At 40.1% G+C, this 26,000-nt stretch overlaps 38 non-coding genes and 5 pseudogenes across 38 annotated transcripts; all 43 read left to right on the top strand.

Moving 5' to 3' along the window:
- Nucleotides 1-178: 178 nt before the first annotated feature.
- LOC146032585 (5S ribosomal RNA) lies at nucleotides 179-297 on the top strand. The gene has a single exon (XR_014458013.1). It is a non-coding gene; the product is annotated as a 5S ribosomal RNA (ribosomal RNA).
- A 346-nt stretch (nucleotides 298-643) lies between these two features.
- LOC146030588 (5S ribosomal RNA) lies at nucleotides 644-762 on the top strand. The gene has a single exon (XR_014456078.1). It is a non-coding gene; the product is annotated as a 5S ribosomal RNA (ribosomal RNA).
- Nucleotides 763-1,107: 345 nt separating this feature from the next.
- LOC146029707 (5S ribosomal RNA) lies at nucleotides 1,108-1,216 on the top strand (annotated as a pseudogene).
- A 341-nt stretch (nucleotides 1,217-1,557) lies between these two features.
- LOC146034516 (5S ribosomal RNA) lies at nucleotides 1,558-1,676 on the top strand. The gene has a single exon (XR_014459920.1). It is a non-coding gene; the product is annotated as a 5S ribosomal RNA (ribosomal RNA).
- A 342-nt stretch (nucleotides 1,677-2,018) lies between these two features.
- Nucleotides 2,019-2,137, top strand: LOC146032548 (5S ribosomal RNA). Its single transcript, XR_014457977.1, has one exon. It is a non-coding gene; the product is annotated as a 5S ribosomal RNA (ribosomal RNA).
- A 346-nt stretch (nucleotides 2,138-2,483) lies between these two features.
- Nucleotides 2,484-2,602, top strand: LOC146034919 (5S ribosomal RNA). Its single transcript, XR_014460322.1, has one exon. It is a non-coding gene; the product is annotated as a 5S ribosomal RNA (ribosomal RNA).
- A 345-nt stretch (nucleotides 2,603-2,947) lies between these two features.
- Nucleotides 2,948-3,066, top strand: LOC146032536 (5S ribosomal RNA). The gene has a single exon (XR_014457966.1). It is a non-coding gene; the product is annotated as a 5S ribosomal RNA (ribosomal RNA).
- A 345-nt stretch (nucleotides 3,067-3,411) lies between these two features.
- LOC146034098 (5S ribosomal RNA) lies at nucleotides 3,412-3,530 on the top strand. The gene has a single exon (XR_014459505.1). It is a non-coding gene; the product is annotated as a 5S ribosomal RNA (ribosomal RNA).
- Nucleotides 3,531-3,875: 345 nt separating this feature from the next.
- On the top strand, nucleotides 3,876-3,994 carry LOC146032524 (5S ribosomal RNA). Its single transcript, XR_014457955.1, has one exon. It is a non-coding gene; the product is annotated as a 5S ribosomal RNA (ribosomal RNA).
- A 345-nt stretch (nucleotides 3,995-4,339) lies between these two features.
- LOC146030455 (5S ribosomal RNA) lies at nucleotides 4,340-4,458 on the top strand. The gene has a single exon (XR_014455949.1). It is a non-coding gene; the product is annotated as a 5S ribosomal RNA (ribosomal RNA).
- Nucleotides 4,459-4,803: 345 nt separating this feature from the next.
- On the top strand, nucleotides 4,804-4,922 carry LOC146030778 (5S ribosomal RNA). The gene has a single exon (XR_014456264.1). It is a non-coding gene; the product is annotated as a 5S ribosomal RNA (ribosomal RNA).
- Nucleotides 4,923-5,267: 345 nt separating this feature from the next.
- LOC146032063 (5S ribosomal RNA) lies at nucleotides 5,268-5,386 on the top strand. Its single transcript, XR_014457510.1, has one exon. It is a non-coding gene; the product is annotated as a 5S ribosomal RNA (ribosomal RNA).
- A 345-nt stretch (nucleotides 5,387-5,731) lies between these two features.
- Nucleotides 5,732-5,850, top strand: LOC146028183 (5S ribosomal RNA; annotated as a pseudogene).
- A 345-nt stretch (nucleotides 5,851-6,195) lies between these two features.
- Nucleotides 6,196-6,314, top strand: LOC146028933 (5S ribosomal RNA; annotated as a pseudogene).
- A 341-nt stretch (nucleotides 6,315-6,655) lies between these two features.
- LOC146027751 (5S ribosomal RNA) lies at nucleotides 6,656-6,774 on the top strand. Its single transcript, XR_014455137.1, has one exon. It is a non-coding gene; the product is annotated as a 5S ribosomal RNA (ribosomal RNA).
- Nucleotides 6,775-7,116: 342 nt separating this feature from the next.
- LOC146027492 (5S ribosomal RNA) lies at nucleotides 7,117-7,235 on the top strand. Its single transcript, XR_014454892.1, has one exon. It is a non-coding gene; the product is annotated as a 5S ribosomal RNA (ribosomal RNA).
- A 343-nt stretch (nucleotides 7,236-7,578) lies between these two features.
- Nucleotides 7,579-7,697, top strand: LOC146032583 (5S ribosomal RNA). The gene has a single exon (XR_014458010.1). It is a non-coding gene; the product is annotated as a 5S ribosomal RNA (ribosomal RNA).
- A 346-nt stretch (nucleotides 7,698-8,043) lies between these two features.
- On the top strand, nucleotides 8,044-8,162 carry LOC146030577 (5S ribosomal RNA). The gene has a single exon (XR_014456067.1). It is a non-coding gene; the product is annotated as a 5S ribosomal RNA (ribosomal RNA).
- Nucleotides 8,163-8,507: 345 nt separating this feature from the next.
- Nucleotides 8,508-8,616, top strand: LOC146029705 (5S ribosomal RNA; annotated as a pseudogene).
- A 341-nt stretch (nucleotides 8,617-8,957) lies between these two features.
- On the top strand, nucleotides 8,958-9,076 carry LOC146034515 (5S ribosomal RNA). The gene has a single exon (XR_014459919.1). It is a non-coding gene; the product is annotated as a 5S ribosomal RNA (ribosomal RNA).
- A 342-nt stretch (nucleotides 9,077-9,418) lies between these two features.
- On the top strand, nucleotides 9,419-9,537 carry LOC146032512 (5S ribosomal RNA). The gene has a single exon (XR_014457944.1). It is a non-coding gene; the product is annotated as a 5S ribosomal RNA (ribosomal RNA).
- A 346-nt stretch (nucleotides 9,538-9,883) lies between these two features.
- LOC146034917 (5S ribosomal RNA) lies at nucleotides 9,884-10,002 on the top strand. Its single transcript, XR_014460321.1, has one exon. It is a non-coding gene; the product is annotated as a 5S ribosomal RNA (ribosomal RNA).
- Nucleotides 10,003-10,347: 345 nt separating this feature from the next.
- Nucleotides 10,348-10,466, top strand: LOC146031091 (5S ribosomal RNA). The gene has a single exon (XR_014456568.1). It is a non-coding gene; the product is annotated as a 5S ribosomal RNA (ribosomal RNA).
- Nucleotides 10,467-10,811: 345 nt separating this feature from the next.
- Nucleotides 10,812-10,930, top strand: LOC146032500 (5S ribosomal RNA). Its single transcript, XR_014457932.1, has one exon. It is a non-coding gene; the product is annotated as a 5S ribosomal RNA (ribosomal RNA).
- A 345-nt stretch (nucleotides 10,931-11,275) lies between these two features.
- LOC146030454 (5S ribosomal RNA) lies at nucleotides 11,276-11,394 on the top strand. Its single transcript, XR_014455948.1, has one exon. It is a non-coding gene; the product is annotated as a 5S ribosomal RNA (ribosomal RNA).
- A 346-nt stretch (nucleotides 11,395-11,740) lies between these two features.
- LOC146032488 (5S ribosomal RNA) lies at nucleotides 11,741-11,859 on the top strand. Its single transcript, XR_014457920.1, has one exon. It is a non-coding gene; the product is annotated as a 5S ribosomal RNA (ribosomal RNA).
- Nucleotides 11,860-18,451: 6,592 nt separating this feature from the next.
- Nucleotides 18,452-18,570, top strand: LOC146031712 (5S ribosomal RNA). The gene has a single exon (XR_014457171.1). It is a non-coding gene; the product is annotated as a 5S ribosomal RNA (ribosomal RNA).
- Nucleotides 18,571-18,912: 342 nt separating this feature from the next.
- On the top strand, nucleotides 18,913-19,031 carry LOC146031090 (5S ribosomal RNA). The gene has a single exon (XR_014456567.1). It is a non-coding gene; the product is annotated as a 5S ribosomal RNA (ribosomal RNA).
- A 344-nt stretch (nucleotides 19,032-19,375) lies between these two features.
- Nucleotides 19,376-19,484, top strand: LOC146028720 (5S ribosomal RNA; annotated as a pseudogene).
- A 342-nt stretch (nucleotides 19,485-19,826) lies between these two features.
- Nucleotides 19,827-19,945, top strand: LOC146031130 (5S ribosomal RNA). Its single transcript, XR_014456604.1, has one exon. It is a non-coding gene; the product is annotated as a 5S ribosomal RNA (ribosomal RNA).
- A 345-nt stretch (nucleotides 19,946-20,290) lies between these two features.
- On the top strand, nucleotides 20,291-20,409 carry LOC146031226 (5S ribosomal RNA). The gene has a single exon (XR_014456697.1). It is a non-coding gene; the product is annotated as a 5S ribosomal RNA (ribosomal RNA).
- A 345-nt stretch (nucleotides 20,410-20,754) lies between these two features.
- On the top strand, nucleotides 20,755-20,873 carry LOC146030484 (5S ribosomal RNA). The gene has a single exon (XR_014455977.1). It is a non-coding gene; the product is annotated as a 5S ribosomal RNA (ribosomal RNA).
- A 344-nt stretch (nucleotides 20,874-21,217) lies between these two features.
- Nucleotides 21,218-21,336, top strand: LOC146031769 (5S ribosomal RNA). Its single transcript, XR_014457226.1, has one exon. It is a non-coding gene; the product is annotated as a 5S ribosomal RNA (ribosomal RNA).
- Nucleotides 21,337-21,681: 345 nt separating this feature from the next.
- LOC146030927 (5S ribosomal RNA) lies at nucleotides 21,682-21,800 on the top strand. The gene has a single exon (XR_014456408.1). It is a non-coding gene; the product is annotated as a 5S ribosomal RNA (ribosomal RNA).
- Nucleotides 21,801-22,145: 345 nt separating this feature from the next.
- Nucleotides 22,146-22,264, top strand: LOC146030565 (5S ribosomal RNA). The gene has a single exon (XR_014456055.1). It is a non-coding gene; the product is annotated as a 5S ribosomal RNA (ribosomal RNA).
- A 346-nt stretch (nucleotides 22,265-22,610) lies between these two features.
- Nucleotides 22,611-22,729, top strand: LOC146034141 (5S ribosomal RNA). Its single transcript, XR_014459547.1, has one exon. It is a non-coding gene; the product is annotated as a 5S ribosomal RNA (ribosomal RNA).
- A 341-nt stretch (nucleotides 22,730-23,070) lies between these two features.
- LOC146030453 (5S ribosomal RNA) lies at nucleotides 23,071-23,189 on the top strand. The gene has a single exon (XR_014455947.1). It is a non-coding gene; the product is annotated as a 5S ribosomal RNA (ribosomal RNA).
- A 345-nt stretch (nucleotides 23,190-23,534) lies between these two features.
- LOC146031374 (5S ribosomal RNA) lies at nucleotides 23,535-23,653 on the top strand. The gene has a single exon (XR_014456842.1). It is a non-coding gene; the product is annotated as a 5S ribosomal RNA (ribosomal RNA).
- A 345-nt stretch (nucleotides 23,654-23,998) lies between these two features.
- LOC146031768 (5S ribosomal RNA) lies at nucleotides 23,999-24,117 on the top strand. Its single transcript, XR_014457225.1, has one exon. It is a non-coding gene; the product is annotated as a 5S ribosomal RNA (ribosomal RNA).
- A 345-nt stretch (nucleotides 24,118-24,462) lies between these two features.
- LOC146030553 (5S ribosomal RNA) lies at nucleotides 24,463-24,581 on the top strand. Its single transcript, XR_014456043.1, has one exon. It is a non-coding gene; the product is annotated as a 5S ribosomal RNA (ribosomal RNA).
- Nucleotides 24,582-24,926: 345 nt separating this feature from the next.
- Nucleotides 24,927-25,045, top strand: LOC146030540 (5S ribosomal RNA). The gene has a single exon (XR_014456031.1). It is a non-coding gene; the product is annotated as a 5S ribosomal RNA (ribosomal RNA).
- A 346-nt stretch (nucleotides 25,046-25,391) lies between these two features.
- On the top strand, nucleotides 25,392-25,510 carry LOC146034140 (5S ribosomal RNA). Its single transcript, XR_014459546.1, has one exon. It is a non-coding gene; the product is annotated as a 5S ribosomal RNA (ribosomal RNA).
- Nucleotides 25,511-25,851: 341 nt separating this feature from the next.
- On the top strand, nucleotides 25,852-25,970 carry LOC146030452 (5S ribosomal RNA). Its single transcript, XR_014455946.1, has one exon. It is a non-coding gene; the product is annotated as a 5S ribosomal RNA (ribosomal RNA).
- Nucleotides 25,971-26,000: the final 30 nt, after the last annotated feature.

Below are 26,000 nucleotides of genomic sequence, written 5' to 3'. Positions count from 1 at the left end.
ACATTGTTGAGCCTCTTTTGTAGTTTAATTTGAGACCACCTGCTAATATCATGTCCTGTAGGTCTTTTTACATTACCAACACATGATTTTTTTTCAGTAAGCCAAAACAGTTTGGAAACTTTTTTATTAGCTTACCTGGTTATAGAAGTAGAAGAGGGCAAAATAGTGCCTGTATCTCACCTACAGCCATACCACATTGGATACGCCCAATCTCGTCTGATCTTGGAAGCTAAGCAATGTTGGGCTTGTTTAGTACTTGGGTGGGAGACCACATGGGAACACCAGGTGCTGTAGGCTTTTTCCCATTGCTGGCAAATTGTTTTTATTCTCTAGCTTTTTAAATTGGAAACTTTTTTCTCTTTATTGCCAGTACAGACATTTGAAAGAGGTCAAACAGACACAATAGCCATCACCTAAAAACTTACCACACTGTTTAGGCCCAATTCCAACTGCTTTTGGCAGCTAAACAGTGTTGAGCCTCTTTAGTAGTTTAATTTGAGACCATCTGCTTATAAAATGTCCTGTAGGTTTTTTTACATTACCAACACATGATTTTTTTCAGTAAGCCAAAACAGTTAGGACACTTTTTTATTAGCTTACCTGGTTATAGAAGTAGAAGAGGGCAAAAAAGTGCCTGTATCTCACCTACAGCCATACCACATTGGATACGCCCAATCTCATCTGATCTTGGAAGCTAAGCAGTGTTGGGCCTGGTTAGTACTTGGGTGGGAGACCACATGGGAACACCAGGTGCTGTAGGTTTTTCCCATTACTGGCAAATTGTTTTTATTCTCTAGCTTTTTAAATTGGAAACTTTTTTCTCTTTATTGCCAGTACAGACATTTGAAAGAGGTCAAACAGACACAATAGCCATCACCTAAAAACTTACCACACTGTTTAGGCCCAATTCCAACTGCTTTTGGCAGCTAAACATTGTTGAGCCTCTTTAGTAATTAAATTTGAGACCACCTGCTAATATCATGTCCTGTAGGTCTTTTTACATTACCAACACATGATTTTTTTCAGTAAGCCAATACAGTTAGGAAACTTTTTTATTAGCTTACCTGGTTATAGAAGTAGAAGAGGGCAAAAAAGTGCTTGCATTTCACCTACAGCCATACCACATTGGATACGCCTGATCTTGGAAGCTAAGCAGTGTTGGGCCTGGTTAGTACTTGGGTGGGAGACCACAAGGGAACACCTTGTGGTGTAGGTTTTTTTCCATTACTGGCAAATTGTTTATATTCTCTAGCTATTTAAATTGGAAACTTTTTTTTATTGCCAGTACAGACATTTGGAAGAGGTCAAACAGACACAATAGCCATCACCTAAAAACTTACCACACTGTTTAGGCCCAATTCCAACTGCTTTTGGCAGCTAAACAGTGTTGAGCCTCTTTAGTAGTTTAATTTGAGACCACCTGCTAATATCATGTCCTGTAGGTCTTTTTACATTACCAACACATGATTTTTTCAGTTGGCCAATACAGTTAGGAAACTTTTTTATTAACTTACCTGGTTATAGAAGTAGAAGAGGGCAAAATAGTGCTTGTATCTCACCTACAGCCATGCCACATTAGATACGCCCAATCTCATCTGATCTTGGAAGCTAAGCAGTGTTGGGCCTGGTTAGTACTTGGGTGGGAGACCACATGGGAACACCAGGTGGTGTAGGTTTTTTCTTATTACTGGCAAATTGTTTTTATTCTCTAGCTATTTAAATTGGAAAAAAACTTTTATTGCCAGTACAGACATTTGGAAGAGGTCAAACAGACACAATAGCCATCACCTAAAAACTTACCACACTGTTTAGGCCCAATTGCAACTGCTTTTGGCAGCTAAACAGTGTTGAGCCTCTTTAGTAGTTTAATTTGAGACCACCTGCTTATATCATGTCCTGTAGGTCTTTTTACATTACCAACACATGATTTTTTTCAGTAAGCCAAAACAGTTAGGAAACTTTTTTATTAACTTACCTGGTTATAGAAGTAGAAGAGTGCAAAAAAGTGCCTGTATCTCACCTACAGCCATACCACATTGGATACGCCCAATCTCGTCTGATCTTGGAAGCTAAGCAGTGTTGGGCCTGGTTAGTACTTGGGTGGGAGACCACATGGGAACACCAGGTGCTGTAGGTTTTTCCCATTACTGGCAAATTGTTTTTATTCTCTAGCTTTTTAAATTGGAAACTTTTTTCTCTTTATTGCCAGTACAGACATTTGGAAGAGGTCAAACAGACACAAGAGCCATCACCTAAAAACTTACCACACTGTTTAGGCCCAATTGCAACTGCTTTTGGCAGCTAAACAGTGTTGAGCCTCTTTAGTAGTTTAATTTGAGACCACCTGCTTATATCATGTCCTGTAGGTCTTTTTACATTACCAACACATGATTTTTTTTCAGTAAGCCAAAACAGTTAGGAAACTTTTTTATTAACTTACCTGGTTATAGAAGTAGAAGAGGGCAAAAAAGTGCCTGTATCTCACCTACAGCCATACCACATTAGATATGCCCAATCTCGTCTGATCTTGGAAGCTAAGCAATGTTGGGCTTGGTTAGTACTTGGGTGGGAGACCACAAGGGAACACCAGGTGCTGTAGGCTTTTTCCCATTACTGGCAAATTGTTTTTATTCTCTAGCTTTTTAAATTGGAAACTTTTTTCTCTTTATTGCCAGTACAGACATTTGAAAGAGGTCAAACAGACACAATACCCATCACCTAAAAACTTACCACACTGTTTAGGCCCAATTCCAACTGCTTTTGGCAGCTAAACAGTGTTGAGCCTCTTTAGTAGTTTAATTTGAGACCACCTGCTTATATCATGTCCTGTAGGTCTTTTTACATTACTAACACATGATTTTTTTTAGTAATCCAAACATTTAGGACACTTTTTTATTAGCTTACCTGGTTATAGAAGTAGAAGAGTGCAAAAAAGTGCCTGTATCTCACCTACAGCCATACCACATTGGATACGCCCAATCTCGTCTGATCTTGGAAGCTAAGCAGTGTTGGGCCTGGTTAGTACTTGGGTGGGAGACCACATGGGAACACCAGGTGCTGTAGGTTTTTCCCATTACTGGCAAATTGTTTTTATTCTCTAGCTTTTTAAATTGGAAACTTTTTTCTCTTTATTGCCAGTACAGACATTTGGAAGATGTCAAACAGACACAATAGCCATCACCTAAAAACTTACCACACTGTTTAGGCCCAATTGCAACTGCTTTTGGCAGCTAAACAGTGTTGAGCCTCTTTAGTAGTTTAATTTGAGACCACCTGCTTATATCATGTCCTGTAGGTCTTTTTACATTACCAACACATGATTTTTTTCAGTAAGCCAAAACAGTTAGGAAACTTTTTTATTAACTTACCTGGTTATAGAAGTAGAAGAGGGCAAAAAAGTGCCTGTATCTCACCTACAGCCATACCACATTAGATATGCCCAATCTCGTCTGATCTTGGAAGCTAAGCAATGTTGGGCTTGGTTAGTACTTGGGTGGGAGACCACATGGGAACACCAGGTGCTGTAGGCTTTTTCCCATTACTGGCAAATTGTTTTTATTCTCTAGCTTTTTAAATTGGAAACTTTTTTCTCTTTATTGCCAGTACAGACATTTGAAAGAGGTCAAACAGACACAATAGCCATCACCTAAAAACTTACCACACTGTTTAGGCCCAATTCCAACTGCTTTTGGCAGCTAAACAGTGTTGAGCCTCTTTAGTAGTTTAATTTGAGACTACCTGCTTATATCATGTCCTGTAGGTCTTTTTACATTACTAACACATGATTTTTTTTAGTAATCCAAACATTTAGGACACTTTTTTATTAGCTTACCTGGTTATAGAAGTAGAAGAGTGCAAAAAAGTGCCTGTATCTCACCTACAGCCATACCACATTGGATACGCCCAATCTCGTCTGATCTTGGAAGCTAAGCAGTGTTGGGCCTGGTTAGTACTTGGGTGGGAGACCACATGGGAACACCAGGTGCTGTAGGTTTTTCCCATTACTGGCAAATTGTTTTTATTCTCTAGCTTTTTAAATTGGAAACTTTTTTCTCTTTATTGCCAGTACAGACATTTGGAAGAGGTCAAACAGACACAATAGCCATCACCTAAAAACTTACCACACTGTTTAGGCCCAATTCCAACTGCTTTTGGCAGCTAAACATTGTTGAGCCTCTTTAGTAGTTTAATTTGAGACCACCTGCTAATATCATGTCCTGTAGGTCTTTTTACATTACCAACACATGATTTTTTTCAGTAAGCCATTACAGTTAGGAAACTTTTTTATTAGCTTACCTGGTTATAGAAGTAGAAGAGGGCAAAATAGTGCCTGTATCTCACCTACAGCCATACCACATTGGATACGCCCAATCTCGTCTGATCTTGGAAGCTAAGCAATGTTGGGCCTGGTTAGTACTTGGGTGGGAGACCACATGGGAACACCAGGTGCTGTAGGCTTTTTCCCATTACTGGCAAATTGTTTTTATTCTCTAGCTATTTAAATTGGAAACTTTTTCTTTTTATTGCCGATACAGACATTTGGGAGAGGTCAAACAGACACAATAGCCTTCACCTAAAGACTTACCACACTTTTTCGGCCCAATTCCAACTGCTTTTGGCAGCTAAACAGTGTTGAGCCTCTTTAGTAGATTAATTTGAGACCACCTGCTTATATCATGTCCTGTAGGTCATTTTACATTACCAACACATGATTTTTTTCAGTAAGCCAAAACAGTTAGGAAACTTTTTTATTAGCTTACCTGGTTATAGAAGTAGAAGAGGGCAAAAAAGTGCTTGTATTTCATCTACAGCCATACCACATTGGATACGCCCAATCTCGTCTGATCTTGGAAGCTAAGCAGTGTTGGGCCTGGTTAGTACTTGGGTGGGAGACCACATGGGAACACCAGGTGCTGTAGGTTATTCCCATTACTGGCAAATTGTTTTTATTCTCTAGCTTTTTAAATTGGAAACTTTTTTCTCTTTATTGCCAGTACAGACATTTGGAAGAGGTCAAACAGACACAATAGCCATCACCTAAAAACTTACCACACTGTTTAGGCCCAATTCCAACTGCTTTTGGCAGCTAAACATTGTTGAGCCTCTTTAGTAGTTTAATTTGAGACCACCTGCTAATATCATGTCCTGTATGTCTTTTTACATTACCAACACATGATTTTTCTCAGTAAGCCAATACAGTTAGGAAACTTTTTTATTAGCTTACATGGTTATAGAAGTAGAAGAGGGCAAAATAGTGCCTGTATCTCACCTATAGCCATACCACATTGGATATGCCCAATCTCGTCTGATCTTGGAAGCTAAGCAATGTTGGGCCTGGTTAGTACTTGGGTGGGAGACCACATGGGAACACCAGGTGCTGTAGGCTTTTCCCCATTACTGGCAAATTGTTTTTATTCTCTAGCTATTTAAATTGGAAACTTTTTCTTTTTATTGCCGATACAGACATTTGGGAGAGGTCAAACAGACACAATAGCCATCACCTAAAGACTTACCACACTTTTTCGGCCCAATTCCAACTGCTTTTGGCAGCTAAACAGTGTTGAGCCTCTTTAGTAGATTAATTTGAGACCACCTGCTTATATCATGTCCTGTAGGTCTTTTTACATTACCAACACATGATTTTTTTCAGTAAGCCAAAACAGTTAGGAAACTTTTTTATTAGCTTACCTGGTTATAGAAGTAGAAGAGGGCAAAAAAGTACTTGTATTTCACTTGCAGCCATACCACATTGGATACGCCCAATCTCGTCTGATCTTGGAAGCTAAGCAGTGTTGGGCCTGGTTAGTAGTTGGGTGGTAGAACACATGGGAACACCAGGTGCTGTAGGTTTTCCCCATTACTGGCAAATTGTTTTTATTCTCTAGCTTTTTAAATTGGAAACTTTTTTCTCTTTATTGCCAGTACAGACATTTGGAAGAGGTCAAACAGACACAATAGCCATCACCTAAAAACTTACCACACTGTTTAGGCCCAATTCCAACTGCTTTTGGCAGCTAAACAGTGTTGTGCCTCTTTAGTAGTTTAATTTGAGACCACCTGCTAATATCATGTCCTGTAGGTCTTTTTACATTACCAACACATGATTTTTTTCAGTAAGCCAATACAGTTAGGAAACTTTTTTATTAACTTACCTGGTTATAGAAGTAGAAGAGGGCAAAAAAGTGCCTGTATCTCACCTACAGCCATGCCACATTAGATACGCCCAATCTCGTCTGATCTTTGAAGCTAAGCAGTGTTGTGCCTGGTTAGTACTTGGGTGGGAGACCACATGGGAACCCCTGGTGCTGTAGATTTTTTTCCATTACTGGCAAATTGTTTTTATTCTCTAGCTATTTAAATTGGAAACTTTTTTTATTGCCAGTACACACATTTGGAAGAGGTCAAACAGACACAATAGCCATCACCTAAAAACTTACCACACTGTTTAGGCCCAATTCCAACTGCTTTTGGCAGCTAAACAGTGTTGAGCCTCTTTAGTAGTTTAATTTGAGACCACCTGCTAATATCATGTCCTGTAGGTCTTTTTACATTACCAACACATGATTTTTTTCAGTAAGCCAATACAGTTAGGAAACTTTTTTATTAACTTACCTGGTTATAGAAGTAGAAGAGGGCAAAAAAGTGCCTGTATCTCACCTACAGCCATGCCACATTAGATACGCCCAATCTCGTCTGATCTTTGAAGCTAAGCAGTGTTGGGCCTGGTTAGTACTTGTGTGGGAGACCACATGGGAACACCAGGTGCTGTAGGTTTTTTCTTATTACTGGCAAATTGTTTTTATTCTCTAGCTATTTAAATTGGAAAAAAACTTTTATTGCCAGTACAGACATTTGGAAGAGGTCAAACAGACACAATAGCCATCACCTAAAAACTTACCACACTGTTTAGGCCCAATTGCAACTGCTTTTGGCAGCTAAACAGTGTTGAGCCTCTTTAGTAGTTTAATTTGAGACCACCTGCTTATATCATGTCCTGTAGGTCTTTTTACATTACCAACACATGATTTTTTTCAGTAAGCCAAAACAGTTAGGAAACTTTTTTATTAACTTACCTGGTTATAGAAGTAGAAGAGGGCAAAAAAGTGCCTGTATCTCACCTACAGCCATACCACATTAGATATGCCCAATCTCGTCTGATCTTGGAAGCTAAGCAGTGTTGGGCCTGGTTAGTACTTGGGTGGGAGACCACAAGGGAACACCAAGTGCTGTAGGTTTTTTCTTATTACTGGCAAATTGTTTTTATTCTCTAGCTATTTAAATTGGAAACTTTTTTTTATTGCCAGTACAGACATTTGGAAGAGGTCAAACAGACACAATAGCCATCACCTAAAAACTTACCACACTGTTTAGGCCCAATTCCAACTGTTTTTGGCAGCTAAACATTGTTGAGCCTCTTTTGTAGTTTAATTTGAGACCACCTGCTAATATCATGTCCTGTAGGTCTTTTTACATTACCAACACATGATTTTTTTTCAGTAAGCCAAAACAGTTTGGAAACTTTTTTATTAGCTTACCTGGTTATAGAAGTAGAAGAGGGCAAAATAGTGCCTGTATCTCACCTACAGCCATACCACATTGGATACGCCCAATCTCGTCTGATCTTGGAAGCTAAGCAATGTTGGGCTTGTTTAGTACTTGGGTGGGAGACCACATGGGAACACCAGGTGCTGTAGGCTTTTTCCCATTGCTGGCAAATTGTTTTTATTCTCTAGCTTTTTAAATTGGAAACTTTTTTCTCTTTATTGCCAGTACAGACATTTGAAAGAGGTCAAACAGACACAATAGCCATCACCTAAAAACTTACCACACTGTTTAGGCCCAATTCCAACTGCTTTTGGCAGCTAAACAGTGTTGAGCCTCTTTAGTAGTTTAATTTGAGACCATCTGCTTATAAAATGTCCTGTAGGTTTTTTTACATTACCAACACATGATTTTTTTCAGTAAGCCAAAACAGTTAGGACACTTTTTTATTAGCTTACCTGGTTATAGAAGTAGAAGAGGGCAAAAAAGTGCCTGTATCTCACCTACAGCCATACCACATTGGATACGCCCAATCTCATCTGATCTTGGAAGCTAAGCAGTGTTGGGCCTGGTTAGTACTTGGGTGGGAGACCACATGGGAACACCAGGTGCTGTAGGTTTTTCCCATTACTGGCAAATTGTTTTTATTCTCTAGCTTTTTAAATTGGAAACTTTTTTCTCTTTATTGCCAGTACAGACATTTGAAAGAGGTCAAACAGACACAATAGCCATCACCTAAAAACTTACCACACTGTTTAGGCCCAATTCCAACTGCTTTTGGCAGCTGAACATTGTTGAGCCTCTTTAGTAATTAAATTTGAGACCACCTGCTAATATCATGTCCTGTAGGTCTTTTTACATTACCAACACATGATTTTTTTCAGTAAGCCAATACAGTTAGGAAACTTTTTTATTAGCTTACCTGGTTATAGAAGTAGAAGAGGGCAAAAAAGTGCTTGCATTTCACCTACAGCCATACCACATTGGATACGCCTGATCTTGGAAGCTAAGCAGTGTTGGGCCTGGTTAGTACTTGGGTGGGAGACCACAAGGGAACACCTTGTGGTGTAGGTTTTTTTCCATTACTGGCAAATTGTTTATATTCTCTAGCTATTTAAATTGGAAACTTTTTTTTATTGCCAGTACAGACATTTGGAAGAGGTCAAACAGACACAATAGCCATCACCTAAAAACTTACCACACTGTTTAGGCCCAATTCCAACTGCTTTTGGCAGCTAAACAGTGTTGAGCCTCTTTAGTAGTTTAATTTGAGACCACCTGCTAATATCATGTCCTGTAGGTCTTTTTACATTACCAACACATGATTTTTTCAGTTGGCCAATACAGTTAGGAAACTTTTTTATTAACTTACCTGGTTATAGAAGTAGAAGAGGGCAAAATAGTGCTTGTATCTCACCTACAGCCATGCCACATTAGATACGCCCAATCTCATCTGATCTTGGAAGCTAAGCAGTGTTGGGCCTGGTTAGTACTTGGGTGGGAGACCACATGGGAACACCAGGTGGTGTAGGTTTTTTCTTATTACTGGCAAATTGTTTTTATTCTCTAGCTATTTAAATTGGAAAAAAACTTTTATTGCCAGTACAGACATTTGGAAGAGGTCAAACAGACACAATAGCCATCACCTAAAAACTTACCACACTGTTTAGGCCCAATTGCAACTGCTTTTGGCAGCTAAACAGTGTTGAGCCTCTTTAGTAGTTTAATTTGAGACCACCTGCTTATATCATGTCCTGTAGGTCTTTTTACATTACCAACACATGATTTTTTTCAGTAAGCCAAAACAGTTAGGAAACTTTTTTATTAACTTACCTGGTTATAGAAGTAGAAGAGTGCAAAAAAGTGCCTGTATCTCACCTACAGCCATACCACATTGGATACGCCCAATCTCGTCTGATCTTGGAAGCTAAGCAGTGTTGGGCCTGGTTAGTACTTGGGTGGGAGACCACATGGGAACACCAGGTGCTGTAGGTTTTTCCCATTACTGGCAAATTGTTTTTATTCTCTAGCTTTTTAAATTGGAAACTTTTTTCTCTTTATTGCCAGTACAGACATTTGGAAGAGGTCAAACAGACACAAGAGCCATCACCTAAAAACTTACCACACTGTTTAGGCCCAATTGCAACTGCTTTTGGCAGCTAAACAGTGTTGAGCCTCTTTAGTAGTTTAATTTGAGACCACCTGCTTATATCATGTCCTGTAGGTCTTTTTACATTACCAACACATGATTTTTTTTCAGTAAGCCAAAACAGTTAGGAAACTTTTTTATTAACTTACCTGGTTATAGAAGTAGAAGAGGGCAAAAAAGTGCCTGTATCTCACCTACAGCCATACCACATTAGATATGCCCAATCTCGTCTGATCTTGGAAGCTAAGCAATGTTGGGCTTGGTTAGTACTTGGGTGGGAGACCACAAGGGAACACCAGGTGCTGTAGGCTTTTTCCCATTACTGGCAAATTGTTTTTATTCTCTAGCTTTTTAAATTGGAAACTTTTTTCTCTTTATTGCCAGTACAGACATTTGAAAGAGGTCAAACAGACACAATAGCCATCACCTAAAAACTTACCACACTGTTTAGGCCCAATTCCAACTGCTTTTGGCAGCTAAACAGTGTTGAGCCTCTTTAGTAGTTTAATTTGAGACCACCTGCTTATATCATGTCCTGTAGGTCTTTTTACATTACTAACACATGATTTTTTTTAGTAATCCAAACATTTAGGACACTTTTTTATTAGCTTACCTGGTTATAGAAGTAGAAGAGTGCAAAAAAGTGCCTGTATCTCACCTACAGCCATACCACATTGGATACGCCCAATCTCGTCTGATCTTGGAAGCTAAGCAGTGTTGGGCCTGGTTAGTACTTGGGTGGGAGACCACATGGGAACACCAGGTGCTGTAGGCTTTTTCCCATTACTGGCAAATTGTTTTTATTCTCTAGCTTTTTAAATTGGAAACTTTTTTCTCTTTATTGCCAGTACAGACATTTGAAAGAGGTCAAACAGACACAATAGCCATCACCTAAAAACTTACCACACTGTTTAGGCCCAATTCCAACTGCTTTTGGCAGCTAAACAGTGTTGAGCCTCTTTAGTAGTTTAATTTGAGACTACCTGCTTATATCATGTCCTGTAGGTCTTTTTACATTACTAACACATGATTTTTTTTAGTAATCCAAACATTTAGGACACTTTTTTATTAGCTTACCTGGTTATAGAAGTAGAAGAGTGCAAAAAAGTGCCTGTATCTCACCTACAGCCATACCACATTGGATACGCCCAATCTCGTCTGATCTTGGAAGCTAAGCAGTGTTGGGCCTGGTTAGTACTTGGGTGGGAGACCACATGGGAACACCAGGTGCTGTAGGTTTTTCCCATTACTGGCAAATTGTTTTTATTCTCTAGCTTTTTAAATTGGAAACTTTTTTCTCTTTATTGCCAGTACAGACATTTGGAAGAGGTCAAACAGACACAATAGCCATCACCTAAAAACTTACCACACTGTTTAGGCCCAATTCCAACTGCTTTTGGCAGCTAAACAGTGTTGAGCCTCTTTAGTAGTTTAATTTGAGACCACCTGCTAATTTCATGTCCTGTAGGTCTTTTTACATTACCAACACATGATTTTTTTCAGTAAGCCAATACAGTTAGGAAACTTTTTTATTAGCTTACCTGGTTATAGAAGTAGAAGAGGGCAAAATAGTGCCTGTATCTCACCTACAGCCATACCACATTGGATACGCCCAATCTCGTCTGATCTTGGAAGCTAAGCAATGTTGGGCCTGGTTAGTACTTGGGTGGGAGACCACATGGGAACACCAGGTGCTGTAGGCTTTTTCCCATTACTGGCAAATTGTTTTTATTCTCTAGCTTTTTAAATTGGAAACTTTTTTCTCTTTATTGCCAGTACAGACATTTTAAGGAGGTCAAACAGACACACTAGCCATCACCTAAAAACTTACCACACTGTTTAGGCCCAATTCCAACTACTTTTGGCAGCTAAACAGTGTTGAGCCTCTTTAGTAGTTTAATTTGAGACTACCTGCTTATATCATGTCCTGTAGGTCTTTTTACATTACCAACACATGATTTTTTTTAGTAATCCAAAACATTTAGGAAACTTTTTTATTAGCTTACCTGGTTATAGAAGTAGAAGAGGGCAAAAAAGTGCCTGTATCTCACCTACAGCCATACCACATTGGATACGCCCAATCTCGTCTGATCTTGGAAGCTAAGCAGTGTTGGGCCTGGTTAGTACTTGGGTGGGAGACCACATGGGAACACCAGGTGCTGTAGGTTTTTCCCATTACTGGCAAATTGTTTTTATTCTCTAGCTTTTTTTTTTTTTTTTTTTTTTTTCATACTTATAAAAGACAATAAGACAATGATACAAACACACAACATACAAATTCATAACTTGCAAATTCAGCTGGGTAAAGTCCGTCTATTACTTAGCATTCAATACTCCAATATAGCTATAATAGCAAAAAAAAATGCAAAAGTGCAATTACAGTATAAACAACACTCTATTTTCGCTATACTCAGCTGAAATCAAAAATATTAACACAGAAAAAACAATACAAGAGGTAGCCCATTCCATCTAAAACTCTGTGGTGGTCAAATACGGGTAGTCAGCACGGCTCCATAGTTTTTACACAGCCCTCGCAACCTGCCCTTTACGTCAATTAACTATTAAGTATATTCACACATATATTATACATATATTTACTATTCCGCATTATAATAAAAGAAGGAAGAAAAAAAAAAAAAAAAAAAATTATCTTTCCCCCTTTCAGGTGCTCATGTGACTTACTCCAATATCAGCAAAATGTCCACTATCCTTACTTTCAATATCTATTTATACATCAGTGACCAAAAATTCTTTAACTTCTTTTGTGAATTATATTTTACAGCTTATTCCATTATCGCAAAACACCTTCTAGTATCATAACACTCATAAATCTATTAAGTGCCATCCTCATTACTTTTCCATTTACCCCAGTGCTTCATAAATTTACTTAACGTGTTTCTACGTGCATATAATAATTTCTCCTGCCTAATAGTAAATTCAACCAAAGCCTTCCATTCCACCATCGAGGGTCTATTTTTAGCAAGCCATGTTCTAGCAATCATTACCTTAGCAAGTGCCACCATATTAAAAATAAACTCTTTATCGATACACTGTTGATATTGATCAGGTAATACATTTAACAAACAACATTTTGGTGTTAACATCTCCTGTTTAATCCCAACCTTACACAGGCAGGAAATAACCTCTTTCCAAAATTCCTGGGTTTCTCTGCACTCCCATGCTAAATGGTAAAATGTACCCACTTCAGTATCACATTTCGGACAAATATCCGTTTCTTTACATCCCGCTTTATATAATTTTTCTGAGGTCAGATATGCTCTGTGCATCATTAATAATTGAATTTGTTGAGTCCTAATCGAGTTGGTGAGCTTCATATTTACTCCCAAGACCTGTCTCCACTCACAATCTCGAATAGGACCCACATCCATTTCCCATTTAGCCTTCAATCCCAACATCCCATTTTTATTTTTCATCTGTACAAGCTCCGCATATATCCTTGACAGCATCTTAGGCTTATTCCCCCCTATCAGCCACTTTTTTATCGGACTCGTACCGAATTTGGGGACCTCTCCCTCAAAGAGTCCCAGAAGGGCACTTTTCAGCTGTAAATACCTCCAATAATGTGATTCAGGTAGGTCAAATTCCTGTTTTAATTGTTCGAAGGATTTTATCTTTCCATTAGCAAACAAGTGACTCAGGCAGTTAATACCGTATGGTAGCCAAACCGTATTAATTTGCAATGCCTTCAAGACTTTAAATTTATTTAAATCCCCGAGTGGGTATTCAGTTTCCCAATCAGAAAATTCCATGATCTTATTTACTTTCTTCCATATCTTAACTAGCTGAGTAGTCATAGGTGTATCTCTACCCCCCTTATGTCCCATTATAATTTTCTGTAGCGGTGTTAACCCCTCCTTCCCATAATAATCGAAGTTGGACTCCCTCTTCAGCCACTCCTGCAGAGATATTATCTGACTCGCCAAGTAATAGAGCTCAAAGTCTGGAACTGACATTCCCCCTTCTTCCCTAGTTCTCATTAGGGCTTGTAATCGTATTTTTGGTCGTTTATTGTTCCACACAAATGTGGAAATCATACTATTGATTTTTCTAAAAAAGGTATCAGGGATAAACACTGGGGCATGCTGCAAAATATATAAAAATTTCGGAAGAATAATCATTTTCAGCAAATTGGCTCTACCCATTGTCGTCAGGGGCAATTTCCCCCAACTTTTGATTTTCCCCGCTAGATAAGCAACCAGGGGATTTAAATTCAGCTCTTGAAAATCTTTCGGGTTACGTGAGATATAAACACCTAAATATTTAAACTGGTTAACCCACTTAACGGCCAGATCTGTTACTCTATCTGTTGGAGCATTTGGCCTAATAGCCATCAAGCTTGATTTACTTTTATTAATCCGAAAACCAGAAAAATCCCCGTAATTACCTATCAACTCCAATATAGCAGGGACATCTTTCTCAGCATCTGGCATGAATACTAAAAGGTCATCAGCGTATAAAGCCAGTAGCTCATTATTTGGACCTGATTTTAACCCCTTTATTACCAGGTGGTTGCGCATAAGACAGGCGAGGGGTTCTATAGAGAGGGCGAACAGCATGGGGGAGAGTGGACAACCCTGTCTCGTTCCCCTATATAGGGAAAAGGGATCAGAAGTTCTCCCGTTCACCGCCACCCTGGCCCGTGGCGCCGCATATAATAGCTGGACCCATTTGATGAATGTCGGCCCAATGCCAAACCGCCGCATGGTCTCCCAAAGGAAAGGCCACTCCACTGCATCAAAGGCTTTAACGGCATCCAGGGCCAGGATCGCGGGGAGCGGGTACTCTGCATTAGTCTCCTGTAAATGCTTAAAAACCTTGCGTATATTTATGACAGTGGATTTGCCCGGCATAAAGCCGGATTGATCCGGGTGAATTAACTTATCAATAAATCTGTTTAATCGAGACACCAATGCCTTTGCCAACACCTTCGCTTCAAATGATATCAAAGAAATGGGTCTGTAGGACTCTAATAACTCGGGGTTTTTCTCTGATTTCAATAAAACTATGATTTTAGCTTCCATTATTGAAGCAGGCAATGTATTTTCCTCAAAACAAACGTTGAGTGTTTCCAAAAGCATTGGTGCCAGTACCTCAATGTATTTTTTATAAATTTCCCCTGGCAGTCCATCCAACCCCGGAGATTTCCCATTAGGAAAGGAGTTAATAGCAGTTTTTATTTCCACTAAACTAAGCGGGGCATCTAACTCTTCCCTCATCTCCCCCGTGAGGGATGGTAAGTCTATCTTCCCCAAGAAACTCCTAATCTCCTCCTCACTGTATCTCAATTTAGAATCATATATGTCTAAAAAATAGTCCTTGAAGGCATTTGCAATATCTTTATTGGCAGTCACCAACTGGCCGTTAATATCAATTATTTTGGCGATAGTATTTGGAGGGGATTCTGCTCGTGCAAGCTGCGCCAAAAATCTACCTGATCTATCCCAACTTACATATTTTGTGTGCATATTGTTAGCCAGTATCCTGGCATTTTCTACCTGTAGACTGTCTAGCCAAATCTGCTGAGCTGTCAACCAAGCAGCTTGTGTCTCATCCGAACCTACCTCAATAAATCTCTGTTCTTTTTCTACACATTCATCCTCTAATCTCCTAATCTTATCCCGGCTCTCCCTTTTAGTAACACTGATCTGCTTTTTAAATGTCCCCCTAATATGTGCCTTAAGAGAGTCCCACACCACTGCCATTGATGCAGAGTCTCTATTAAGAATCCAAAATTCCTCCCAACTCTCATTTAACCCCTCTGCCCCACTTAATCTATCCAACCATCTGGGGTCAAACCTCCAAAATTTTTGTAAATTCCTCCCATCCTCCTCAAGTTCTAAACAGAGCGGCGTGTGATCTGAAATCCCTCTATTATGATATTCCACCTTCTTAACCTCGGGTAGTAGTCCTACCGAAATAAGCATAAGATCAATTCTTGATAGGGACAGATGAGATGCGGAGTAACAAGAATATTGGAGCCTATCAGGGTTTTTAATCCTCCAAGGATCACACCAGCCCAAATTTTCAATGAACTCCCCAAATCCCCCATTACCCTTTTTCTGACCAGCACTTTTTTTGCTCCATCTATCTAACTCAACATTCAATATATTATTAAAATCGCCCATGCAAATGACAGGCGTATCAGGAGCCAATTGCGTAAATTCCACTGCCCTAGATAATATTTCAAATGAAAAAGGCGGAGGAATATACACCGCCAGAATAAGGAGATGCCTGGCATTGATCTGGCAGTCTAGGAAAATGAACCGCCCCAATGGGTCAATTAAAACACGATTGCACATGAACGAAAGAGTTTTCCTAATTAGAAGAGACACTCCCCTCGAGGCCGTTGTGAATTGAGAATGGTAGGCTGTCCCCACCCATGGTTTTCTTAAGGCTAAAAGCTTATTGCCTACTAGGTGGGTTTCAATTATAGTAATCACATCGGCATTCGATTTTTTTAAATACCCCAGAACTAGAGACCTTTTGACCCGATCGTTTATACCTCGAACATTCCAGGTCATTAGGACCACCATTTCCTTAATGTTAAAAATAAATTACAACTATAGCCTACCATGCTCTCTCCACTCCTCACGGCAGAATAGGTTCTGGCCTTACTAGGCCGGGCTGACCCCCACCACATTTCCAAATATAAACCACAACTGACTTCGGGCTTACCTCTACATACAACATTTAAACCAACACATAACACCCCAACCCCACCCTCCGCCCCCCTCCCTGTATACCCATACCCACAAGGCATACCTCTACCCACCCTTATCCCGACCCCTTATGGAGCTTCCTTTAAGGCCACCAATGTGCGGCGAGCTCCCTGCATTCATTAACACTATTACTCCTGGCAGGTTGCCAACTGATGGCGGCCTGGTGCCCATTGATCTAACCAAACTGCTGCCTCATTAGGATTTTGAAAAAAACGGGTCGAACCGTCCACCACAATTCTCAGTTTCGCTGAAAATAGGAGCAAATATTTCACACCTCTTTCTCTCAGCCTTTTTTTAATTTCAGTAAACTTTGAGCGTTCTTTTTGAACTTCAAGCGAGAAATCTGGGAAAAGAGCAATTCTAACTCCATTATGCTCCAGCGGCCCTTTCTCCCGAGCCAGCCTCAAAATAATGTCACGATCCCGAAAGTTCAGTACTTTGAAGATTAAAGTTCTAGGTGGGGCATCCGGGGGACCTGCTCGCATAGGAACCCTATGGGCTCTTTCTACTGCAAACATCTTAGACAGAGGCTCTTCCCCCAGCTGCTTTTTTATCCAAGACTCAATGAATGTCTCTGCCTCCTTTCCCTCTTCCCGCTCAGGGAGCCCCACCATTCTAATATTTGATCTTCTAAGTCTGCCCTCCATATCCGCCATTTTGCTTTTAACCTCCTTCATTTGAGCCAATAGAAGATCGACCTTTGATGTAAGTGAGATATTCACATCTTCCACTTTGGAAATACGGGCTTCTGCCTCCACCATTTGGCTCTTCACCTCTTTAATCTCAATTTTAATTGCAGTGAGCTCAGTTTGTATATCCTCTATTTTCCCCATTAACCGGAGTTCAGAGCCCTTTATCGCATCCAGGACTTGATGTAACGTAATCTCTGGAGCATCTGGGGTGTTACTCCCCTTCACTGGAGTGGATTGCGGTGTGGAGGAAGGAGTCTGGTTGTCATTACTTTTGTGAGTCCTGGCAAACTTTTCCAGACGTGCGGCAGCTGCGGCGTTACCTGATTTGCCCATTTTCCCAGCCAACACGCTGGAGGCCAGATGCCCACTTGCACGGAAGTCAATATCAGCAAAATTAAACAGGTTCAGTCGGGTTTAGCAGCTTAGCAACAACCCAAAAGTCTTGCTTACATGCACTCCTATTAGAGGGCTGGGAGATACTGCTACCAGAACTCAAATAACACAGTCATTAACAAGGCTGCTTGCAGTTTCTGTGACTTGCACCGCACCTCTAAGACTAGAAATGCTCACATCCAGCCTTATACTGTGATTCAAAGTCACACTTTAGGAATAGCATACAGCATACCTCCTCTGTCCTGCGCTCCTTCCACGCCACTGCTCACCGTGTCAGTTATGCAGCTGCTCCTCGGTTATTGCCGGAGCTCTCTCACAACTTCCACAGCTCCCAAGGGTATACACGGGGTAAATGCCGCCCGCCAGACAGCCTCCAATCCGCCTCTCCACGCTCGCGGGTATACGGGTAGGCACCGCTTTCCACTTGCAGTACAGTGCTCCTCGTTATGCGGCCTCCCCGCTCACCTCCACCACCGCTCACAATGCCGCATACAGTTTAGCCACCTCCGCAGCACGGATGATTAGCAAGGCGCCATTACATGCAGGGAGCTCTCCTCTCACACACCTCTACTCCCGCGCCGCCGTAGCCCCGCCCCGTCTGATCATTAATCGTCCAATTCTCTAGCTTTTTAAATTGGAAACTTTTTTCTCTTTATTGCCAGTACAGACATTTGGAAGAGGTCAAACAGACACAATAGCCATCACCTAAAGTCTTACCACACTGTTTAGGCCCAATTCCAACTGCTTTTGGCAGCTAAACATTGTTGAGCCTCTTTAGTAGTTTAATTTGAGACCACCTGCTAATATCATGTCCTGTAGGTCTTTTTACATTACCAACACATGATTTTTTTCAGTAAGCCAATACAGTTAGGAAACTTTTTTATTAGCTTACCTGGTTATAGAAGTAGAAGAGGACAAAATAGTGCCGGTATCTCACCTACAGCCATACCACATTAGATACGCCCAATCTCGTCTGATCTTGGAAGCTAAGCAGTGTTGGGCCTGGTTAGTACTTGGGTGGGAGACCACATGGGAACACCAGGTGCTGTAGGTTTTTTCTTATTACTGGCAAATTGTTTTTATTCTCTAGCTATTTAAATTGGAAACTTTTTTTTATTGCCAGTACAGACATTTGGAAGAGGTCAAACAGACACAATAGCCATCACCTAAAAACTTACCACACTGTTTAGGCCCAATTCCAACTGCTTTTGGCAGCTAAACAGTGTTGAGCCTCTTTAGTAGTTTAATTTGAGACCACCTGCTTATATCATGTCCTGTAGGTCTTTTTACATTACCAACACATGATTTTTTTCAGTAAGCCAAAACAGTTAGGAAACTTTTTTATTAGCTTACCTGGTTATAGAAGTAGAAGAGGGCAAAAAAGTGCCTGTATCTCACCTACAGCCATACCACATTGGATACGCCCAATCTCGTCTGATCTTGGAAGCTAAGCAGTGTTGGGCCTGGTTAGTACTTGGGTGGGAGACCACATGGGAACACCAGGTGCTGTAGGCTTTTTCCCATTACTGGCAAATTGTTTTTATTCTCTAGCTATTTAAATTGGAAACTTTTTCTTTTTATTGCAGACACAGACATTTGGGAGAGGTTAAACAGACACAATAGGCATCACCTAAAGACTTACCACACTGTTTCGGCCCAATTCCAACTGCTTTTGGCAGCTAAACAGTGTTGAGCCTCTTTAGTAGATTAATTTGAGACCACCTGCTTATATCATGTCCTGTAGGTCTTTTTACATTACAACACATGATTTTTTTCAGTAAGCCAAAACAGTTAGGAAACTTTTTTATTAGCTTACCTGGTTATAGAAGTAGAAGAGGGCAAAAAAGTGCTTGTATTCCACCTACAGCCATACCACATTGGATACGCCTGATCTTGGAAGCTAAGCAGTGTTGGGCCTGGTTAGTACTTGGGTGGGAGACCACATGGGAACACCAGGTGCTGTAGGTTTTTTCTTATTACTGGCAAATTGTTTTTATTCTCTAGCTATTTAAATTGGAAACTTTTTTTTATTGCCAGTACAGACATTTGGAAGAGGTCAAACAGACACAATAGCCATCACCTAAAAACTTACCACACTGTTTAGGCCCAATTCCAACTGCTTTTGGCAGCTAAACAGTGTTGAGCCTCTTTAGTAGTTTAATTTGAGACCACCTGCTTATATCATGTCCTGTAGGTCTTTTTACATTACCAGCACATGATTTTTTTCAGTAAGCCAAAACAGTTAGGAAACTTTTTTATTAGCTTACCTGGTTATAGAAGTAGAAGAGGGCAAAAAAGTGCCAGTATTTCACCTACAGCCATACCACATTGGATACGCCCAATCTCGTCTGATCTTGGAAGCTAAGCAGTGTTGGGCCTGTTTAGTACTTGGGTGGGAGACCACATGGGAACACCAGGTGCTGTAGGTTTTTCGCATTACTGGCAAATTGTGTTTATTCTCTAGCTTTTTAAATTGGAAACTTTTTTCTCTTTATTGCCAGTACAGACATTTGGAAGAGGTCAAACAGACACAATAGCCATCACCTAAAAACTTACCACACTGTTTAGGCCCAATTCCAACTGCTTTTGGCAGCTAAACCTTGTTGAGCCTCTTTAGTAGTTTTATTTGAGACCACCTGCTAATATCATGTCCTGTAGGTCTTTTTACATTACCAACACATGATTTTTTTCAGTAAGCCAATACAGTTAGGAAACTTTTTTATTAGCTTACCTGGTTATAGAAGTAGAAGAGGGCAAAATAGTGCCTGTATCTCACCTACAGCCATACCACATTGGATACGCCCAATCTCGTCTGATCTTGGTAGCTAAGCAATGTTGGGCCTGGTTAGTACTTGGGTGGGAGACCACATGGGAACACCAGGTGCTGTAGGCTTTTTCCCATTACTGGCAAATTGTTTTTATTCTCTAGCTATTTAAATTGGAAACTTTTTCTTTTTATTGCCGACACAGACATTTGGGAGAGGTCAAACAGACACAATAGGCATCACCTAAAGACTTACCACACTGTTTCGGCCCAATTCCAACTGCTTTTGGCAGCAAAGCAGTGTTGAGCCTCTTTAGTAGATTAATTTGAGACCACCTGCTTATATCATGTCCTGTAGGTCTTTTTACATTACCAACACATGATTTTTTTCAGTAAGCCAAAACAGTTAGGAAACTTTTTTATTAGCTTACCTGGTTATAGAAGTAGAAGAGGGCAAAAAAGTGCTTGTATTCCACCTACAGCCATACCACATTGGATACGCCCAATCTCGTCTGATCTTGGAAGCTAAGCAGTGTTGGGCCTGGTTAGTACTTTGGTGGGAGACCACATGGGAACACCAGGTGCTGTAGGTTTTTCCCATTACTGGCAATTGTTTTAATACTCTAGCTTTTTAAATTGGAAACTTTTTTCTCTTTATTGCCAGTACAGGCATTTGGAAGAGGTCAAACAGACAATATAGCCATCACCTAAAAACTTACCACACTGTTTAGGTCCAATTTCAACTGCTTTTGGCAGCTAAACATTGTTGAGCCTCTTTAGTAGTTTAATTTGAGACCACCTGCTAATATCATGTCCTGTAGGTCTTTTTACATTACCAACACATGATTTTTTTCAGTAAGCCAATACAATTAGGAAACTTTTTTATTAGCTTACCTGGTTATAGAAGTAGAAGAGGGCAAAATAGTGCAGATATCTCACCTACAGCCATACCACATTGGATACGCCCAATCTCGTCTGATCTTGGAAGCTAAGCAATGTTGGGCCTGGTTAGTACTTGGGTGGTAGACCACATGGGAACACCAGGTGCTGTAGGCTTTTTCCCATTACTGGCAAATTGTTTTTATTCTCTAGCTATTTAAATTGGAAACTTTTTCTTTTTATTGCCGACACAGACATTTGGGAGAGGTCAAACAGACACAATAGGCATCACCTAAAGACTTACCACACTGTTTCGGCCCAATTCCAACTGCTTTTGGCAGCTAAACAGTGTTGAGCCTCTTTAGTAGTTTAATTTGAGACCACCTGCTTATATCATGTCCTGTAGGTCTTTTTACATTACCAACACATGATTTTATTCAGTAAGCCAAAACAGTTAGGAAACTTTTTTATTAGCTTACCTGGTTATAGAAGTAGAAGAGGGCAAAAAAGTGCTTGTATTTCACCTACAGCCATACCACATTGGATACGCCCAATCTCATCTGATCTTGGAAGCTAAGCAGTGTTGGGCCTGGTTAGTACTTGGGTGGTAGACCACATGGGAACACCAGGTGCTGTAGGTTTTTCCCATTACTGGCAAATTGTTTTTATTCTCTAGCTTTTTAAATTGGAAACTTTTTTCTCTTTATTGCCAGTACAGACATTTGGAAGAGGTCAAACAGACACAATAGCCATCACCTAAAAACTTACCACACTGTTTAGGCCCAATTCCAACTGCTTTTGGCAGCTAAACAGTGTTGAGCCTCTTTAGTAGTTTAATTTGAGACCATCTGCTTATAAAATTTCCTGTAGTTTTTTTTACATTACCAACACATGATTTTTTTCAGTAAGCCAAAACAGTTAGGACACTTTTTTATTAGCTTACCTGGTTATAGAAGTAGAAGAGGGCAAAAAAGTGCCTGTATCTCACCTACAGCCATACCACATTGGATACGCCCAATCTCATCTGATCTTGGAAGCTAAGCAGTGTTGGGCCTGGTTAGTACTTGGGTGGGAGACCACATGGGAACACCAGGTGCTGTAGGTTTTTCCCATTAGTGGCAAATTGTTTTTATTCTCTAGCTTTTTAAATTGGAAACTTTTTTTCTTTTTATTGCCAGTACAGACATTTGGAAGAGGTCAAACAGACACAATAGCCATCACCTAAAAACTTACCACACTGTTTAGGCCCAATTCCAACTGCTTTTGGCAGGTAAACATTGTTGAGCCTCATTAGTAGTTTAATTTGAGACCACCTGCTAATATCATGTCCTGTACGTCTTTTTACATTACCAACACATGATTTTTTTCAGTAAGCCAAAACAGTTAGGAAACTTTTTTATTAACTTACCTGGTTATAGAAGTAGAAGAGGGCAAAAAAGTGCCTGTATCTCAACTACAGCAATACCACATTAGATACGCCCAATCTCGTCTGATCTTGGAAGCTAAGCAGTGTTGGGCCTGGTTAGTACTTGGGTGGGAGACCACATGGGAACACCAGGTGCTGTAGGTTTTTTCTTATTACTGGCAAATTGTTTTTATTCTCTAGCTATTTAAATTGGAAACTTTTTTTTTATTGCCAGTACAGACATTTGGAAGAGGTCAAACAGACACAATAGCCATCACCTAAAAACTTACCACACTGTTTAGGCCCAATTCCAACTGCTTTTGGCAGCTAAACATTGTTGAGCCTCTAGTAGTTTAATTTGAGACCACCTGCTAATATCATGTCCTGTAGGTCTTTTTACATTACCAACACATGATTTTTTTCAGTAAGCCAATACAGTTAGGAAACTTTTTTATTAGCTTACCTGGTTATAGAAGTAGAAGAGGGCAAAATAGTGCCTGTATCTCACCTACAGCCATACCACATTGGATACGCCCAATCTCGTCTGATCTTGGAAGCTAAGCAATGTTGGGCCTGGTTAGTACTTGGGTGGGAGACCACATGGGAACACCAGGTGCTGTAGGCTTTTTCCCATTACTGGCAAATTGTTTTTATTCTCTAGCTATTTAAATTGGAAACTTTTTCTTTTTATTGCCGATACAGACATTTGGGAGAGGTCAAACAGACACAATAGCCATCACCTAAAGACTTACCACACTTTTTCGGCCCAATTCCAACTGCTTTTGGCAGCTAAACAGTGTTGAGCCTCTTTAGTAGAATAATTTGAGACCACCTGCTTATATCATGTCCTGTAGGTCTTTTTACATTACCAATACATGATTTTTTTCAGTAAGCCAAAACAGTTAGGAAACTTTTTTATTAGCTTACCTGGTTATAGAAGTAGAAGAGGGCAAAAAAGTGCTTGTATTTCACCTACAGCCATACCACATTGGATGCGCCCAATCTCGTCAGATCTTGGAAGCTAAGCAGTGTTGGGCCTGGTTAGTACTTGGGTGGGAGACCACATGGGAACACCAGGTGCTGTAGGTTTTTCCCATTACTGGCAAATTGTTTTTATTCTCTAGCTTTTTAAATTGGAAACTTTTTTCTCTTTATTGCCAGTACAGGCATTTGGAAGAGGTCAAACAGACAATATAGCCATCACCTAAAAACTTACCACACTGTTTAGGCCCAATTTCAACTGCTTTTGGCAGCTAAACATTGTTGAGCCTCTTTAGTAGTTTAATTTGAGACCACCTGCTAATATCATGTCCTGTAGGTCTTTTTACATTACCAACACATGATTTTTTTCAGTAAGCCAATACAATTAGGAAACTTTTTTATTAGCTTACCTGGTTATAGAAGTAGAAGAGGGCAAAATAGTGCAGATATCTCACCTACAGCCATACCACATTGGATACGCCCAATCTCGTCTGATCTTGGAAGCTAAGCAATGTTGGGCCTGGTTAGTACTTGGGTGGTAGACCACATGGGAACACCAGGTGCTGTAGGCTTTTTCCCATTACTGGCAAATTGTTTTTATTCTCTAGCTATTTAAATTGGAAACTTTTTCTTTTTATTGCCGACACAGACATTTGGGAGAGGTCAAACAGACACAATAGGCATCACCTAAAGACTTACCACACTGTTTCGGCCCAATTCCAACTGCTTTTGGCAGCTAAACAGTGTTGAGCCTCTTTAGTAGTTTAATTTGAGACCACCTGCTTATATCATGTCCTGTAGGTCTTTTTACATTACCAACACATGATTTTATTCAGTAAGCCAAAACAGTTAGGAAACTTTTTTATTAGCTTACCTGGTTATAGAAGTAGAAGAGGGCAAAAAAGTGCTTGTATTTCACCTACAGCCATACCACATTGGATACGCCCAATCTCATCTGATCTTGGAAGCTAAGCAGTGTTGGGCCTGGTTAGTACTTGGGTGGGAGACCACATGGGAACACCAGGTGCTGTAGGTTTTTCCCATTACTGGCAAATTGTTTTTATTCTCTAGCTTTTTAAATTGGAAACTTTTTTCTCTTTATTGCCAGTACAGACATTTGGAAGAGGTCAAACAGACACAATAGCCATCACCTAAAAACTTACCACACTGTTTAGGCCCAATTCCAACTGCTTTTGGCAGCTAAACAGTGTTGAGCCTCTTTAGTAGTTTAATTTGAGACCATCTGCTTATAAAATTTCCTGTAGGTTTTTTTACATTACCAACACATGATTTTTTTCAGTAAGCCAAAACAGTTAGGACACTTTTTTATTAGCTTACCTGGTTATAGAAGTAGAAGAGGGCAAAAAAGTGCCTGTATCTCACCTACAGCCATACCACATTGGATACGCCCAATCTCATCTGATCTTGGAAGCTAAGCAGTGTTGGGCCTGGTTAGTACTTGGGTGGGAGACCACATGGGAACACCAGGTGCTGTAGGTTTTTCCCATTACTGGCAAATTGTTTTTATTCTCTAGCTTTTTAAATTGGAAACTTTTTTTCTCTTTATTGCCAGTACAGACATTTGGAAGAGGTCAAACAGACACAATAGCCATCACCTAAAAACTTACCACACTGTTTAGGCCCAATTCCAACTGCTTTTGGCAGGTAAACATTGTTGAGCCTCATTAGTAGTTTAATTTGAGACCACCTGCTAATATCATGTCCTGTACGTCTTTTTACATTACCAACACATGATTTTTTTCAGTAAGCCAAAACAGTTAGGAAACTTTTTTATTAACTTACCTGGTTATAGAAGTAGAAGAGGGCAAAAAAGTGCCTGTATCTCAACTACAGCAATACCACATTAGATACGCCCAATCTCGTCTGATCTTGGAAGCTAAGCAGTGTTGGGCCTGGTTAGTACTTGGGTGGGAGACCACATGGGAACACCAGGTGCTGTAGGTTTTTTCTTATTACTGGCAAATTGTTTTTATTCTCTAGCTATTTAAATTGGAAACTTTTTTTTTATTGCCAGTACAGACATTTGGAAGAGGTCAAACAGACACAATAGCCATCACCTAAAAACTTACCACACTGTTTAGGCCCAATTCCAACTGCTTTTGGCAGCTAAACATTGTTGAGCCTCTAGTAGTTTAATTTGAGACCACCTGCTAATATCATGTCCTGTAGGTCTTTTTACATTACCAACACATGATTTTTTTCAGTAAGCCAATACAGTTAGGAAACTTTTTTATTAGCTTACCTGGTTATAGAAGTAGAAGAGGGCAAAATAGTGCCTGTATCTCACCTACAGCCATACCACATTGGATACGCCCAATCTCGTCTGATCTTGGAAGCTAAGCAATGTTGGGCCTGGTTAGTACTTGGGTGGGAGACCACATGGGAACACCAGGTGCTGTAGGCTTTTTCCCATTACTGGCAAATTGTTTTTATT

The sequence above is a fragment of the Crinia signifera genome, chromosome 8, assembly GCF_055691185.1.
Source record: "Crinia signifera chromosome 8, ASM5569118v1, whole genome shotgun sequence".
Classification (NCBI taxonomy): domain Eukaryota; kingdom Metazoa; phylum Chordata; class Amphibia; order Anura; family Myobatrachidae; genus Crinia; species Crinia signifera.
Note: the sequence above shows the minus strand (reverse complement) of the source record. Positions and strands in the feature narration are given on the sequence as shown.